General features: G+C 40.1%; 1 long non-coding RNA gene across 13 annotated transcripts in view; it reads left to right on the forward strand.

The window, feature by feature from the left end:
- The window catches only part of LOC133228564 (uncharacterized), a 253,107-nt gene that overhangs the window by 220,447 nt on the left and 15,430 nt on the right, over positions 1-17,230 (forward strand). For 12 of the 13 annotated variants that reach the window (XR_009730255.1, XR_009730265.1, XR_009730256.1 and 9 more), the window contains 2 exons: positions 12,255-12,353; positions 13,272-13,363. This is a non-coding gene — a long non-coding RNA (uncharacterized LOC133228564). Of the gene's footprint in view, positions 1-2,073; positions 2,181-2,838; positions 3,056-12,254; positions 12,354-13,271; positions 13,364-17,230 lie in introns of all 13 variants that reach the window. The other variant, XR_009730258.1, reaches the window with a different exon arrangement.

Genomic DNA, 17,230 nt, shown 5'->3' on the forward strand with positions numbered 1-17,230 from the left:
ATGGGTTAAGAGATTCAAACTTAAATATCTTCTATTGGCTATTGAAATGTAGCTTTCATATTATCTCAATTCCTGTAACTTTGATAAGCTGACTTATTTATTCCACTTAACCTTATTTTTAATACCAAAACAGTGAGCACCCGTTCAGGCAGTTGCACTTGGTAACAGTAAAATCAGAAACTTCGCTAGCCAATCAAACTTCTCATTGCTTAATGATGAGGGAAAGGGCCTTTATTTCCATTTCATTAAAACGTTGACTGCTACTTTCCTTTCTTAAAGAAATAAATTCTCATGGAATTAGCTGGCAGTTTTAAAGACTCTTATGCATATTGGTAGCCGAGCTTAAGCTGTTATAAAAGAAGCTGATAACTGTGGCAAATATGAAGAACAGGAGTGCTTTGACTTATATACACATATGTGGCTGCATTTAAATGTTGAATATGAACCAATAGCTTTGTTAGGGAAAAAAATGAGGTTTCAGAAATATATGCAGTGAGCAGAATGAAACCAGTATATTTGCAAAGAAAATATAAGGGAAAGGAAGACAAAATAAATATAGTGGGGTCTTGGAAAAAATATTGCAACAATAATATATCTTCAAGGGTTAAAAAAGGCAGGCACTGGGTGAGAAACATGTACCCATGACGACTTGGGTAGTTTCTATTTTCCTCCGTTAGAAACAATGGATCTTAGCACCATGCTCAAATCTGTAATAGCAGCTTTTTATCAGAAGAAAGTCATTCTGGATTTGTATTTTGGTTTATACATTTATGTGCCATTTGTCTGTCTTTTGATGAATGACCTACCCATACTTCAGAAATGTAGATCTTATTTTCAAAAACTATTCTTAGGGAAAAGAATGGTATATTTTGAGGGGGCGAAAAAAGAGCACAGATGAAAAAGCACAGCTTTGCTGACTCTGGAATTCTTAGCTCATTTTTCATTTGTTTCAATTATAGAATCTAATTAAACAATAACCCTTGCACATTTCATTGTAAGAAAGATTATGTAGCAGATGCCTAGGTTAATTATTGGACAGTTGACTCTACCAATGAACGGGGGATGTTGTATTTAGATTCGTATAAATAAAAAAGTATAAACTTACACTTTTTGCATGTGTGAAGTCGTATCAGAAATGTATAGGCTACAAATAAACAATGAGAAATAGAATTCCCTGCCTCCAGGATCCTTAGCTGGGCTTGGCACGCACCAGTTGTTTTTTAGGGAGAAAGCTTAGTTAGCTTGTCTCAGTGCTGGATTGAGTCTACATTTAGGTGTGGACTCTCATTCCTAGGAGATTAGAATCCAGACAGTGAACAAAAGCCTACAATACAAAGCGTAACTTTACTATAGAGAATACAAAGAAGTCAGGATTTGGAGTCAAATGAAGCTGGCTTACTTGTGTGGCTTTAGATGTACTGTACACATCTTCTGGATCCTAGTCTCTTTAAAATGGAAACGTTGGATTCACTGGTCTTTAAAATTTTCCCTATCTCTAAATTCTGCAACCTGTTATTATTTTTTTATTTTTTACCATTTTTGTAATTATAATATAGTGTAATTGCAACAGTCAAAAATGGGAGATGAACAAATATAAATGTTAAGAAGTAAATGATGTGAAAACACATTCAAGAAAATAGCTGTACTCTGTTACCTAAAAGTTAGCTGAGATGAACTGATCAGTTTTGTTGAGCCCAGACCTCAGAGCATGTGTGCAGTGATGTTAAATCATGGTTCTATAGAATCCAAATCTTACATTTCCAAATCATTGTTCAAAAATCACAGTTCTGTGGCATTCATATGTTACATTTAAGCAAAATACATTTTTCCCTATGATTATTTATATTCTGTTATATTTATCTCCATAATAACTGAATCGCCTACTGGGTCTTTAATAAACCACCTGGTTTAGTTGTTAAGTCGTGTCCAACTCTTGCGACCCCATGGGCTGTAGCCCACCAGGCTCCTCTGTCCATGGGATTTCCCAGGCAAGAGTACTGGAGTGGGTTGCCATTTCCTTCTCCAGGAGATCTTCCTGACCCAGGGATCAAACCCAGGTCTTCTACGTTGCAGGCAGATTCTTTACCAACTGAGCGGACACCCACAAACCACATTTTGAGGATTTTTACTCCAAGCAACTTATACAGTTTTCCCTTTGAGGCTACAGAATATAGATCCAGGTAATTAGCCAAGTTTCTCCCCTGAGGTCATGCAGCTAGTTAATTACAACTGGCAAGGGCTCCAACCTCCTCATCCACCTGTCTCACTATGGCACTGGCCTCTCACTGCACCATGTACCTATACCCCCTGCATAGATTACTGGCAGTCTGCCTGGATGGCCAGGAGCTCTCAAACGCTGGTGAGCATCAGAGGCAACTGGAAGGCTTGTGAAAACACAGGTTACTGGGCCCTACCCTAGAGTTTCTTATTCGGTACTTCTGGAGAAGGGCTAAAGATTTGCATTCCTAACAAGCTCCTTGATCAGGGGTCCCCAACCTCTGGGATCTAATGCCTGATGATCTGAGGTGGAGCTGATACAGTAATAATAGGATAAAGTGCACGATACATGTATTGTGCTTGAACCATCCTGAAACCATTCCCCAACCCCGCCCTGGTCCATGGAAAACTGTCTTCTGTGAAACCAGTCCCTGGTGCCAAAAGGGTTGGGGACTTCTGTCCTAGATGGTGTCGCTGCTGGGAGAGGCCTCTGGCCCTTGGAGAGGTGTCTCAGTCCTCTCTGATAGTTCTCTAAAAGAGTGCTTCCCAAATTTTAATAGGCCTGCAGATCACCCAAGGATCTTGTTAAAATGCAGTTCTGCCTTTCTGATGAATTCACAGATAACGCCAGTGCTGCCTGGATCAGCTGCGCATTGAAGAAAACTCCAAAACAAAGCTGCCAAGTAAACACCAGGAGGACACACTAGAAACACGTTGGCTGGGCCAGAAACATATAGAATTCTTCAACTGTAGCATCACTTCCATGCAACTTGTTTTTAAATTCTACCTTTGAGACCCTTCCTGGTCAGCTCTGTATTTATTAGGAAAGTGAAGTCAGGTATAACTTTAGGCCACTGGTATTTCAGAAGTGTGAGTGAGATGGAGTTTGGATGGCGATACTATTATAATCACACCATTTAACTTTAGTAAGAGATTTGCTTCTGTTTCTACTCATAAAAATCCCATATCGGCTCAGTATTTGAAAACAGCGCAATCTATCCCCGTGTAAATCATCTTCCTCGTGCTATGAGCTTCCTGAATAATGAGACATTGTGAACAGCCTCATCTCAGGAGTGTTTCTTGAGGGATCACCATTCAGTCATGATTTAAATAATGGTTATCTTAGGTAGCCAAAGAATCTGATTTTGAAAGTTATTGAGTATATCACTTTAGAAAACGAAAGAAGACGAAAACAGAACATGAAAAAAATCCACTGAAGCTACATATTTGGTGGTCTAAGATGGCCAAGTTAAATCATTTCCACCATCAATTTCAATTAAGAAATGATTGTTGACTAGAGAAATGTCTAAGAAATATTTTTCCTGGCAAATGAAAGTTTCAAATACATTCTCAAGAACATTTTAATAAATATATTCTTTTACTTGAGCTGTCACAGACAATACCATATCAAGTTCTGAGAAAACAAGCCATATGATCATCTTGTGTTGAAAATCTTTAACCCCCATTCTAGATAAAAGCAGAAAGCATAAAAAATAAGAATTGATGTATTATACTTAATGTATGATTTATGTAAAATTATATATTATTAATCTGATATATAAATTATGTATGTATATAATTTTATATCTATCTACCTATCCCTATATTTCTTAGTCCTAAAGCTAGAATTTTACCTAATGTTGAAACACTAGAGGCATTTCCATAATAGTATGAAGAAAAGAATGTTCTTATTTAACACTGTACTGGACATATTAGCTAATGGAATCATATAAGAGAGAGCTATTAATGGCATAAAAATTAGAAAATAAGTAAAACTATTTTATTTCTATTTGTACATAATATGGCAACATACCTGAAAATTCTACTAGAGAATCAATGACAAATTCATCTTTTATGACAGTCAATAATAACTAAAACAATAAAATAATTCACATTTGCAGTAAGATGTAAAGTTAGCATACAGAGATCAACAGTCTTCACATACATCAATTATAGCCAGGATAAGATAGAGTGGTTGAGAAACCTCATTCAAAATAAAAGAAGATAAAATTAGTAAGATAAACCTAACAAGAATATGTACATTTATATGAAAAATACTCTAAAACTTTTGAAAGACACAAAATTTGACTTGGATAAGTGAAAAGACATTTCTTGTTTTGGGATAGGATTACTTAGCATCATAAAGGTGTTATTTATTATTTTAGTGAAATTCCAATAATGACCCAAACAACCAGCTTTTTTTCTGAAACCAGACAAGTTAATACCAAAGTTCATGGGCAAACACAAACATAAGAGAATAGTTAAGAAAATACTAAAATGGAAAAGTTATGACGACTTCACTGGTGATCCAACGGCTATGACTCCATACTCCCAATGCAGGGGACCCAGGTTTGACCCCTGGTCAGGGAACTAGATCCCACACGTCCCAACTAAGAGTTCACATGCCGCGACTGTTGATCCTGAGTGCTGCAGCTGAGACTCTGTGCAGCCAAATAAATAAATATTGTTTTTTATAAAAGATAAATTTAAAAAAGAGAAGTTATGAAAGATGTGGGACTAGTCCTTCAGGCATTAAAATGTAAAGATAAAACTTCTATAATTAAAACAGTAAATTATAAATAGACCAGCAGAATCAAATGGAAAATTAAGATGGACCCAAATACACAGGAGATGATAAAGGTGTCATCTCAAATCTGGACTTGAGATGACAAAAGATAGATAAAGATGAGACAAAGATGGGCTTTTTAATAAATGCTGCTTGGACAGTAGTATAGACATCTAGGAAAAGATCAAGTTTGCTTCATGTGTCACACTGGGAACAACTCCAAATGGGTGGGAGATTTCAGTGTGAAAAGTGAAACCAGTAAGTTCGAGTGGCTGACTTCCTCTGTAATCTGAGAATAGGGAAAGGCTTTCTGACTATGGCTCCAAATCTAGATGTGGTAGAGAAAAGATAGATAAATTTGATTACCTAAAAGTAGATAACTTTGGTATGGTAAAAAACACCATTAAGTTTTTTTTAAAATGATAAATAGGAAGATAATAGTAAGACATTTAGAAAAAGAACTAATATCTCTAACGCATAAAGAACTTTTAAACATATAGAGAAAGAGTTTACATTCACTAGGATGGTGATAATAAAGTAAGACAAATAATAACAAGTGTTGGTGAGACTGTTGCAAAACCAAAATCCTACATTTCAGCGTGAATGTAAAATGGCATAGAGCTTTAGAAAATAGTCTGGCAGTTCTTCAAAATGTTCAACACAGAGTTACCATGAAAGTGAAAGTGTTAGTTGTTAAGTCATGTCCAACTCTTACAAACCCAGGGACTATAGCCTTCCAGGCTCCTCTGTCATGGGATTTCCTAGGCAAGAATACTGGAGTGGGTTGCCATTCCTTTCTCCAGGGGATCTTCCCGACCCAGGAACTGAACCTTGGTTTCTTGCATTGCAGGCAGATTCTTTACTGTCTGAGCCACCAGGAAAGCCCATATGACCTGGCAGTTCTACTCCTGGTTATGTATCCAAGAGACTTGGAAACATATGTCCACCTCAAAATTTGCACACTAATGTTCATTGCAGCATTATTTAAAGTAGCTAAAAAAAAAAAAGTGGAAACAACCCAAATGTTCATCATCTAACACACGAATAAACAAAATGTGATCTATTCAAACAATGGGCTGGCCTGGCGGCTCAGATGGTAAAGATCTGCCTACAGTGAGGGAGACCTGGGTTTGATCCCTGAGTTGGGAAGATCTCCTGGAGGAGGGCATGGCAACCCACTCCAGTATTCTTGCTTGAAGAATCCTCATGGACAGAGGAGCCTGGCAGGCTACAGTCCGTGGGGTCTAGAAGAGTTGTTCACGACTGAGCGACTAAGCAAAGCACACAGCACATTTAAACAGTGCAATATTATTTGACAATAAAAAGGAATGAACTTCTAAGACATGCTACACCATTGGTATTTGGTGGTGGTGAAATGCTCTTTGCTGTTGCCTCTGCTGGCCATTTGGTTGTTCAGTCACTGAATCATGTTCAACTCTTTGCGACCCCATGGACTGTAGCATGCTAGGCTTCTCTGTCCTTCGCCATCTCCCGGAGTTTGCTCTGACTCATGTCTGTTGAGTCGGTGATACCATACCAGTCATGTATATTGTGGCTTGTGCCTTTGCCTCTGAGATACACAAAGAAGCTTCAGGCAGAGAAATTCTTTGTGCCAGTAGCTCAGGGCAAGGGCCGAGAATCTGCCGGATGAATAGAGATCACTGGCTTCATCAGACCAGGATTCCTAGAACTCAGAGAGAAGCCTGAGTCCCCAGCTCTTCTGCATCAAGATTTGGCATTTGCTCTCCTTCAGCAGATCTGGGTCAGCAGCTACATTCCCACCTCCTTCTGGCTTCTCCCACCCCTGCTTCCTGCCAAGGTGGCCTGTCTGTCAGGATCCTGGTTTAGTGGTGCCTCTCTGCCACTCTGGGCTGTTGGGTTGCAGGGTCAGAGATGCTCAGCTAGTCTTGTATTCCAGACTCCAAGCAAGGGCCATTCGCTTGCTTCCTCTTGGTTTGCCACTTACTTTCTCTTGGTTTGCCACTTTCGGAGAATTCCTCAGGGTGCCTGAGACCTGCATGGAAATATATTTCTTCTTAACGTCCTTTCTTGATTTGGTTTTAAATTTGGTGGCTATTTTATATAGATTCTGAGTTGGGGCTGTGGTGCTTTCTAGTATCAATATTTTTTTCCCCTTTCTGTTTTTAGTTGTTGTCATCTTCTCTAGAGGTATCAGTGAGTGGAATGATGGGAGGAATTCACTTTCTGCTTCTGTTTTATCTCTCTCTTACTACCCTCTGTCCCCAACCCCCCCATACCCTGCTATCATCAAATTGGTCTTTAGGGGGCTGACTATCCATCTTATACAAAGACGAGGCCAGACTACTCTTCTTCTTCTTTTCTACCTTTTCTTCTTCTGGATTCATTTTTTCCTGTTTCTTTCTATCTGTCTCTTTCTGTCTTTAATACATAGGCTCAGATATATACACTCACTCCAGTGTTAGATCAGAATAGAAAATAAATTTCTTATTTAGTATAAGGTAAGTTGTAAATGGGCTTCCCTGGTGACTCAGCAGTAAAGAATCTACCTGCAATGCAGGAGATGCAGGAGACACAGATTCAATGCCTGGGTCAGAAGATCCCCTGGAGGATGGCATGGCGACCAACTCCAGTATTCTTGCCTGGAGAATCCCATGGACAGAGGAGCCTGGCGGGCTATAGTCCACAGGGTCACAAGAGTTGGACATGACTGAAGCGACTGAGCACCCACACACAAGTCGTAAATACTTGTAGGTTAGCAATGAAAAACTAAGATTTGGTGCTGAAACAGAGGAAATAAGTAGCACAAAAATTTTTGCTGAGACTGACTCAAGTAATGCTTTTTGAACTCTATCAGCTGAAGTGGGCTTTCCCCCTTTCTTTAAATCTCTGTTCCAGCTGATTACTTTGAAGCCCTGATGTTGCCTAAATAAGAAAGAGATTTTGGGAGCCTATGTAAATGGACTTAACAATATCCTTTGAAGGACAATGAACATGAATGAAGGACAATGAAGGACAATGACAATGATTTTTTTAAAGATATTTCTAAAAAAGTATACTCCATTTCCAGTCAATTGCACTGATACTGTCATTCAAAAAATATAGATGAAAAGAAGATATCATGTATCTTTGCTGAATAGTTCTGTCTTTTGGTTTTCATTTTTTTCATGTGAGATGAATGTTAGAAAAGTACTTTAAATACTAAAGTCATAGAATGCTTTTCGGATAGACCATATTTCATCCTAATCATTTGCAGGGTTACGGACCATTGGAAGGGCTTTAGTGTTTCATCTGTGTGAAATAAGGAATAACTGTAGGGTTTTGAGGAGTGACATGATCTGACCTAACAAAGTCACTATAGTTGATGTGTATAGAGAATAGATATATTCTGTGAATGAATATAAAATTGGAAGATCAATTGGATGCTACTGAAGTAATTCAGGTATGAAATGATGCTGACTTGGACCAGAGTGGTAAGAGGTAGTATAGTTAGGAATATATTTTAAAGTAAGATTTGCTAGTAGACAAGATGAGGGTTATAGGAAGATGGAAGGTAAGGATGAGATCAAAATTTTTGTCCAGTGCAAATTCAAGAGTAGATGTGCAATGACCTGAGATGGGAGGACTTTAAGAGGAACTGATCATGTGGAAAATGATGAAAACTCCCTTCTGGACAGATTTCGCTGAGATGTTTAGTAGGCATCCAAGTAGAGAGACTGAAACGCCAGTGGGACAGAGGGATCTAGATTTCAGTGGAGACGTTTGAACTGAAAATATATTTTGGGTGCCTCTGGCTTAGAGATGGCATTTAAAGCCACGAATGAGATCACAGCTAGGTAGTGTATGTGGAAGGAAACTGGAAAAATCCTTGGGCACATCCAGTTTCAGAGTTTGAGAGGTAGACAGGGACCATTTAATGAGAGGGATCAAGGTAAAAGAAAAACTAAGGGAATGTGAAATCCTGCTTTAATAAGGAAAGAGTGATCAACTGTGTTAAATCCTACTGATGAGTCATGTAAGACCAACACTGGGTATTGAGCCTTAGAGTTAGCCATGTAAAGGTCCTTGGAGATCTTGAAAAGAGCTATTTATAACGACAGGTGTAGAACTTCCCCGGTGGTCCAGTGTTTAAGACTCTGTGCTTCCAATGCAGGGGGTTTGGGTTCGATGCCTAGTCTAGGAACTAAGATCCCACGTGCTGTGTGGTGTGGCCAAAAATAAGTAAAAAAAAAAAAATTAATTAAAAAATAATAAGTATATGTATTCATTTAATCATCATTTTCTCTTCCATTAGTAGCCAAGTATCATCAAAACGAGCTTCCCTGAAAGCTCAGCTGGTAAAGAAAGAATCCACATGAAATGCAGGAGACCCAGGTTTGATTCCTGGATCAAGAAGATCCCCTGGGGAAGGGATAGGCTACCCACTCCTGTGTTCTTGGGCTTCCCTGGTGGCTCCAATGGTAAAGAGTCCTCCTGCAATGTGGGAGACCTGGGTTCAATCTCTGGGTTGGGAAGATCCCCCTGAAGAGAATGGCAACCCACTCCAGTATTCTTGCCTGGAGAATCTCCATGGAGAGAGGGGCCTGGTGGGTTACAGTCCTTGGGGCCAAAAAGAGTTGGACACTACTAAGTGACTAAGCATGCACACATCATCATCATCAAAACACTGTATCTTCTTTGGTCACCAGAATATCCATTATTTAGCTTGATCAGATCAGATCAGTTGCTCATCGTGTCCGACTCTTCGCGACCCCATGAATGACAGCACGCCAGGCCTCCCTGTCCATCACCAACTCCCGGAGTTCACTGAGACTCACGTCCATCGAGTCAGTGATGCCATCCAGCCATCTCATCCTCTGTCGTCCCCTTCTCCTCCTGCCCCCAATCCCTCCCAGCATCAGAGTCTTTTCCAATGAGTCAACTCTTCACGTGAGGTGGCCAAAGTACTGGAGTTTCAGCTTTAGCATCATTCCTTCCAAAGAAATCCCAGGCCTGGTCTCCTTCAGAATGGACTGGTTGGATCTCCTTGCAGTCCAAGGGACTCTCAAGAGTTTTCTCCAACACCACAGTTCAAAAGCATCAATTCTTCGGCGCTCAGCCTTCTTCACAGTCCAACTCTCACATCCATACATGACCACAGGAAAAAACATAGCCTTGACTAGACGAACCTTTGTTGGCAAAGTAATGTCTCTGCTTTTGAATATGCTATCTAGGTTGGTCATAACTTTCCTTCCAAGGAGTAAGTGTCTTTTAATTTCATGGCTGCAGTCACCATCTGCAGTGATTTTGGAGCCCAGAAAAATAAAGTCTGACGCTGTTTCCAGTGTTTCCCCATCTATTTCCCATGAAGTGATGGGACCGGATGCCATGATCTTCGTTTTCTGAATGTTGAGCTTTAAGCCAACTTTTTCACTCTCCACTTTCATCTTCATCAAGAGGCTTTTTAGTTCCTCTTCACTTTCTGCCATTATGGTGGTGTCATCTGCATATCTGAGGATATTGATATTTAGCTTAATAAGCACTTGTAAATGTTTGTTGAATGAGTGATTTCATTAAAGATGGGACAAATTTTAATCTTTATTTGAGACCCGCTTCTGAGCTCTCATGTCATTCATAAAACATTCAAAACATTCAGGGAAAATTCTTTCCCGGATTTACCATAAATTTACTCTAGGTTTATGTGAATATGGACCAAGCTCTGAGCTTGGCCTTGGAATTGTAAAAATAAATCAGATGGGGTCAGTCTCCCAAAGAAGTCAGTCATAGGTGGGGAGGCAGACAGATGAATGGACAATTAAAATGCCCTTGGGTTCATGTAGTGATAACAGAGGAAGGACTCTGTGAGGAGGTAGAAGGTGCCAGGTGGGCTGGGGGGTGAGGGCAGTGGGAGTGTGGGCAGGTGGTGATGTCTCAGAGCCACATCTTTGAGCCTAGTTAGTGGACATCACCCAGGTGAGGGCTTAGAGGAAAGGCAGACCTCAGAGTTGCCCCTGCTGCATGTCTGGGTGTGAGGAACCACACCCTGTAGATAAACACATATTCCTTTCTTTGATTTGAGCCCATCCTTCCACTCCCATATCTCCCATTCCCTCCAGCTCTAGCCTAGGTTTTTAATTCCTGGTTTGTTTTGCTTCTTTTCTTCCCTTTTCTCTGTTCTTCCTCCTCATTTATGGCTGACCTCTCTTCCCAGCACAGTGCTTTCTTCGATTTCCTCTACAGAAACTCATTTATTTGATTTAAACTTGAGTTGAATCTAATTACCTTCTTCCATATGCAGCCCTGATGAGCATTGCCCAGACTTTCATGCCTTCTCTTCCTTTCAGAGGGGCCCCAGACCTGGATTATTCCTCTTTCCTCCTCCGCAACTTCATCCTAGCTTTATTCTCCAGCAAAGTCCAACTACCTGAAGTTTCCTAAATGTACCATCTTGTTTAAATTTTCTCAACGCCTCCTATGCCCAACTTGAATTTCCTTCCCAACACACTCTCCCCTCCTCTGGTGAGTTAAACTCACTCTTATTTTGCAAGATAATTTATACATCACCTCAACTACAGTGTATTATGAAGATAGACAAAGTTAGGTTAAAGTAACAAACATCATAACAATCTGTGTAAGTTAACATAGCAAAAGTTTATTTCTTGGATCTGTATAGGTCTGGGAGATGATCTTGTGATGATGTGTTTTTCGTGGCAGTTCAGCATCCCTCAGGATCTTTCCAGCTTGTATCCAATCCACATCAAGTGCTTGCACGACCACTGGACTGGATGGAGAATTGTGAACTGGCTCTTAAACGCTTCTGCCTGGAAGTGACACCTGTCATTTCTGATCACATTTCAATGGCATGTGTCCATGCATATTTTCAAAGAGAAAAGTGCCCTGAAGGAAAAGAGAACCAGAAATCTTAGTGAGTGTTAGTAACTTTTATCTTAGGGGGTATATTGGTACATAGTAATTGTGGGGATCCTAGAGGAAATTTTGCTCTTGTCACTATTATCAGTAACTGATTTGCTGGGAACATTACATAATTTACTTCTGCCTTGTTTCTTCAGCTAGAAGATAAGGGTCATGACGAGAGTAAAAGTGCTTAGAACTTAGCACAAGTTGAGTTAGCAAAAAAGTCATTATTGATTTGTACTACGAAGCCTTCCTTGAGTTGTCCGCCTCAACCCATCTTGCAGAGTGAAGTATTTTCTCTTTAATGTTTTCACTCTTTGTGTACAGCCAAAGCTGGTTGCCTTTGTCTCATAATGTATTATTTTTAGATGTGAGTGTGTGTTCCTTAAAACTAGGCTTTTGTCTGTTCAACACTGTATTCTGGAATCTAGCACAGTGCCTGCCATAGGGGAGGTGCTCAATATACTTCATATACATGAATGAGTAAGTGAATAAGGAACGAGTGAATGAATGAATCTGTGGTTTCAAAGCTCTGTGCTGGGGATCCACAATGTTTGGCCTTACAAATACCTCCTACCCTTTTTTTTTTTTCTCCTAGAGTTCTACTCTTTGGTAATATTATCACTCCTAAACTGCTTGTGTGTGACCTGTGGACAGAATGCAAGCATTCTTGACCTGGATATTGTCATCTTTACAGGTATGTTTTCTCTGCTAAAGAACTCAATTACTTTTCCCCTTGGTGTGGTCCACAGACTAGCAGCTTTGGTATCACCTGGGATGCCTATTAGGTAGATTTCAGACCCCGCCCCAGAATTGCTCAATCAAAATTTGCATTTTAATAAGATTGTGGCTGATTTGTATGCAGGTTAGCATTTGAGAAGCACTGTTCTATAGTTGTTACTCAAGGTATCAGAATGAGGTTCTACGCCCTCTATACACATGGGTGAGAGTTAGGGACTGAGAGAATGCAGTTATCCTAAAGTTGTGTGGGGTTGATATTGTTAACTCTATTACTGAGGAAAAGAACTTGCTTCTAATTGACCTAATATTAGCAGACTATGTTTAGTATGGGGGGACTGATGGATTTAGAAATGCCTTGTTCAGGAAGTTGAGGGGTTTGCCAGTTGATTATTATTTAATGCCAATTGGTTTGTCATTTCTTCATCACTGGACATGCAAAGCATACCTGAGAGATTTCCAGATTTGGGAAAGTTATGGAAGTAACAGATGGCTTTTGCCAGATGGTTTCATGATATGTAAAGTTGAGCTGTTTCTTCGTAAATTAGTTGACCTTAACATTTTAGAAATCTTTATATAGGTTCTGTGCAATTTGAGGAGATCAAGCAGCTGGGCTTCCTATATATCCATAAACTGGACAGTCATTGTTATCCTGTGTAAAGATCTTGAAAATAGTTTTTAAAAGTACTCACCAAGTATATTCCCTGCTGTAAGCATCTTTCATGTGAGTGGTTGGGAGTGATGCGCACTATCTGCCTTGGTTCAAGGCAGACCAGGGGCATGCCACAGTTGGTTCACATGTAAGTGAAGAGCAATAAGGAAGCCGATAGAATCTAGTAAAAGACTGATTGGTGCTGCTTAAAATTTATTATTTCAGGAACCATTCAATGACAGATTTTACAAGAAAGTCCTATTTTCTGATCTGTCTTGAAGCTCCATGTAGAAGGAAATCTCCCATCATCCCTCACAGTGAGTAACATCATTCAGCATAGTCAACATTAGTACAGGGTTTATGGGGAAATTTTCCTTTGTATATGAAAAAATAGCCAGAAAATTTCCCCTAGCTTCAGGATGCATTTGGTTAAAGGAGTTAATGCAGGATTCTGATATGATTGTGTATAAGTGTGGTCCATGGCTATTTAATTGGAGAAGGCAATGGCACCCCACTCCAGTACTCTTGCCTGGAAAATCCCATAGACGGAAGAGCCTGGTAGACTGCAGTCCATGGGGTCACTAGGAGTCAGACATGACTGTATAACTTTCAAGTAGACAACCTGAGCGACTTCACTTTCGCTTTTCACTTTCATGCATTGGAGAAGGAAATGGCAAGCCACTCCAGTGTTCTTGCCTGGAGAATCCCGGGGACGGGGGAGCCTGGTGGGCTGCCGTCTCTGGGGTCGCACAGAGTCGGACACGACTGAAGCGACTTAGCAGCAGTAGCAGCAGCATGGCTATTTAATAGCAAACTCTACCCATGAATCATCAGGCTAGTTTTGAGTCTAAAAATTGCCCCCTTGTTCTTAGTAGCTGTGTATTTTTGGCCTGCTGAGATTGCTATGCTCATTTTGTTTCTCTCACAGATAAAAAAGTCATTAAAGATTCATGGGATAATATATTCATAAATAAGTGGTAAACATTCAATATTACCTATCAAATAAAGAAGCACATGCCAATTTTTATCACATTTGTTTTGCCTCCTTAGCATGCTGTGCTGTGCTTAGTCGCTCAGTTGTGTCCGACTGTTGGCAACCTCATGGGCTGTAGCCTGCCAGGTTCCTCAGTTCTTGAGGATTCTCCAGGCAAGTATAATGGAGTGGGTAGCCTATCCCTTCTCCAGGTGGTCTTCCTGACCTAGGGATTAAACTGGGGTCTTCAGCATTGCAGGCAATTCTTTACCAGCTGAGCCACCAGGGAAGCCCTTGCTGCTGCTACTAAGTCGCTTCAGTCGTGTCTGACTCTGTGCGACCCCATAGACGGCAGCCCACCAGGCTCTGCCGTCCCTGGGATTCTCCAGGCAAGAACACTGGAGTGGGTTACCATTTCCCTCTCCAATGCATGAAAGTGAAAAGGGAAAGTGAAGGCGCTCAGTCGTGTCCAACTCTTCACGACCCCCGGGACTATAGCCCACCAGGCTCCTCCATCCATGGGATTCTCCAGGCAAGAGTACTGGAGTAGGGTGCCATTGCCTTCTCCAAGGGAAGCCCTTATTCCCACTAAAATAGCTATAATTAAAAAGATAACAAATGCTGTCAAGGATGTGGGGAGTCAGAAAACCTATATTCCTGTGAAAATAGAAAATTATATGGCTAATTTTGAAAACAGTTTGGCAGCTTTGACAAAGTTAAACATAAATTTACCATACATTTCAGCAATTTCATGCCTAGAAATCTATCCTGGGTAAGTGAAGACATATATCCATGCTAAAAAAATTGCATACAAGTGCTCATAGCATCATTATTCCTAATAGCCAAAAAGTGGAAATAGTACAAATGTAAGAAAATGTGTATGTTCATACAATGGAATACTGTTTATCAGTAAAAAGAAATCAAGTATTGATATGTGATATAATATGGATGAACCTCAAGAGCATTATGGTAAGTGAAAGAAGTCATACTCCTAAATGTGTGTTTATATGAAAAAATCCATCACAAATGTATAATAAAGATGCAAAGTGGATAACTAGCTGCTTGAGACATGAGATATGGGGTGAAGACAGGGATTAAGAGCTAATGGGCATGAGGGATATTACTGGTGTGATGAAAATATTCTAAAATTAGATTGTAATGATAGTTGCACAACTCAGTGAATTTACTAAAAAATTGTTGCACACTTAAAATGGTAAATTACATAAGTATGTAAGTCATACCTCCATAATTTTTTGGGAAAATCATGTGAATGATTAAAACAAGTAAAATCTAGGTCTTGTATGTCATCTTGATATCCACTTGGGTGTATTATTGTTGGAACTTCCTTGTAATCTTAATATTCATACAGGTCCCAAATGATCCCCTGCCTCCATCAGAACGTCTCTCTCCTCATCAGCATTTGCAGGATGCAGCTATAAACCCGGGAAGATTATGCCCTTTGCAGCCAGAAGATGTATAGAAACTTTCTAAAAAATAGTTAGTTATCATGTTCCAACTGCTGATGGGCCTGAAATTCACTCTTCTCCTTATTTCATCCTATTCATATTTCAGATCTCAACTCAAACCATACATCCTCAAGGAGTTCTACCTTCTTCATTATGCACCCTTGCCTGCCTTCACATTCATAAACTAATCCTTTTGCTGCACTGACCATCTGTTGTTTAGATTTTTACTTTGTTCCAGCCAGGGATGCCATTTGTTACATTACTTTTAGCACAGTAATTCTCTGATACAGTGTCATTAAAATTTATTAAATACTAATTACCTGGGACTTTGTTACAAATGTAGATTTCTATGTCTTACCTATAGGACTTCTAGTGGGTGACTTACAAATGAGTCATTTTGATGAGCTCAAATTATGCTTCTGTGTGTGTAATATGTAGTCCGTGTACTGTTTTTGAAACATAGAGATATATTGCTGAGGATGGAATCCATTAGGATGTTTTTTTCAGTGTAAGTTTATTGAGGTATATTTTACACATCATATCACCCACCTATTTAAAGCACAATGTTATGATTTTTAAAAGTGAAATATAGTTGATATGCAACATTGTGTTAGCTTTAGGTGTACAGCAAAGGGATTCAGATTTATATTTCTGTATAGGTATGTGTGTATGTACATGTCTGTGTATGTATATGCATATATGCATGCTAAGTTGCTTCAGTTGTGTCTGACTCTTTGAGACCCTATGGACTGTAGCCACCAGGCTTCTCTGTCCATGAGATTCTCCAGGTAAGAATACTGGAGTGGGTTGTCACGCCCTCCTCCAGGGGCTGTTCCCAACCCAGGGATCAAGCCTGAGTCTGCTATGTCTCCCTGCATTGGCAGGTGGGTTTTTACCACTAGCACCACCTGGGAAGCCCGTGAAAGTGAAAAGTGAAAGTGTTGTTCACTCAGTAGTGTCTGACTCTTTGTGACCCCATGGACTGTGGCCCACTAGGCTCCTCTGTCCATGGAATTCTCCAGGCAAGAATATTGGAGTAGAGTAGCCATTCCTTTTTCCAGTGGATCTTCCCGACCCAGGGGCTGCACCTGGGTCTCCTGCATTGCAGGCAGATTCTTTACCATCTGAGCCAGGAAAGAATATACATATATATTCATATATGTATATATGCATATATTCATATAAACACATGTATATTCTTTTTCAGATTCTTTTCCTTTATAGGTTATTACAACATATTGAGCAGAGTTCCCTGTGCTATACAGTAGATTCTTATTGTATATCTATTTTATATAAAGTAGTGTGAATCTGCAGAGAAGGCAATGGCAACCCACTCTAGTACTCTTGCCTGGAAAATCCCATGGACGGAGGAGCCTTGTAGGCTGCAGTCCATGGAGTCACTAGGAGTCGGACACGACTGAGCGACTTCACTTTCACTTTTCACTTTCATGCGTTGGAGAAGGAAACGGCAACCCACTCCAGTGTTCTTGCCTGAAGAATCCCAGGGACAGGGGAGCCTGGTGGGCTGCCGTCTATGGGGTCGCACAGAGTCAGACACGACTGAAGCAACTTAGCAGCAGCAGCAGCAGCAGCAGCAGCAGTGTGAATCTGTTAGTCCCTAACTCCTTGATTTTTTTAATTAAACTTACCAAGTTGTACAGCCATCAGCATGAATCATTTTAGGACAGTTCTATCACCCTGGTCATCTTTCTTATGTCCCTTACTTCTACTCTCTCCATCTGCAT

The sequence above is a fragment of the Bos javanicus genome, chromosome 17, assembly GCF_032452875.1.
Source record: "Bos javanicus breed banteng chromosome 17, ARS-OSU_banteng_1.0, whole genome shotgun sequence".
NCBI classification, from domain to species: domain Eukaryota; kingdom Metazoa; phylum Chordata; class Mammalia; order Artiodactyla; family Bovidae; genus Bos; species Bos javanicus.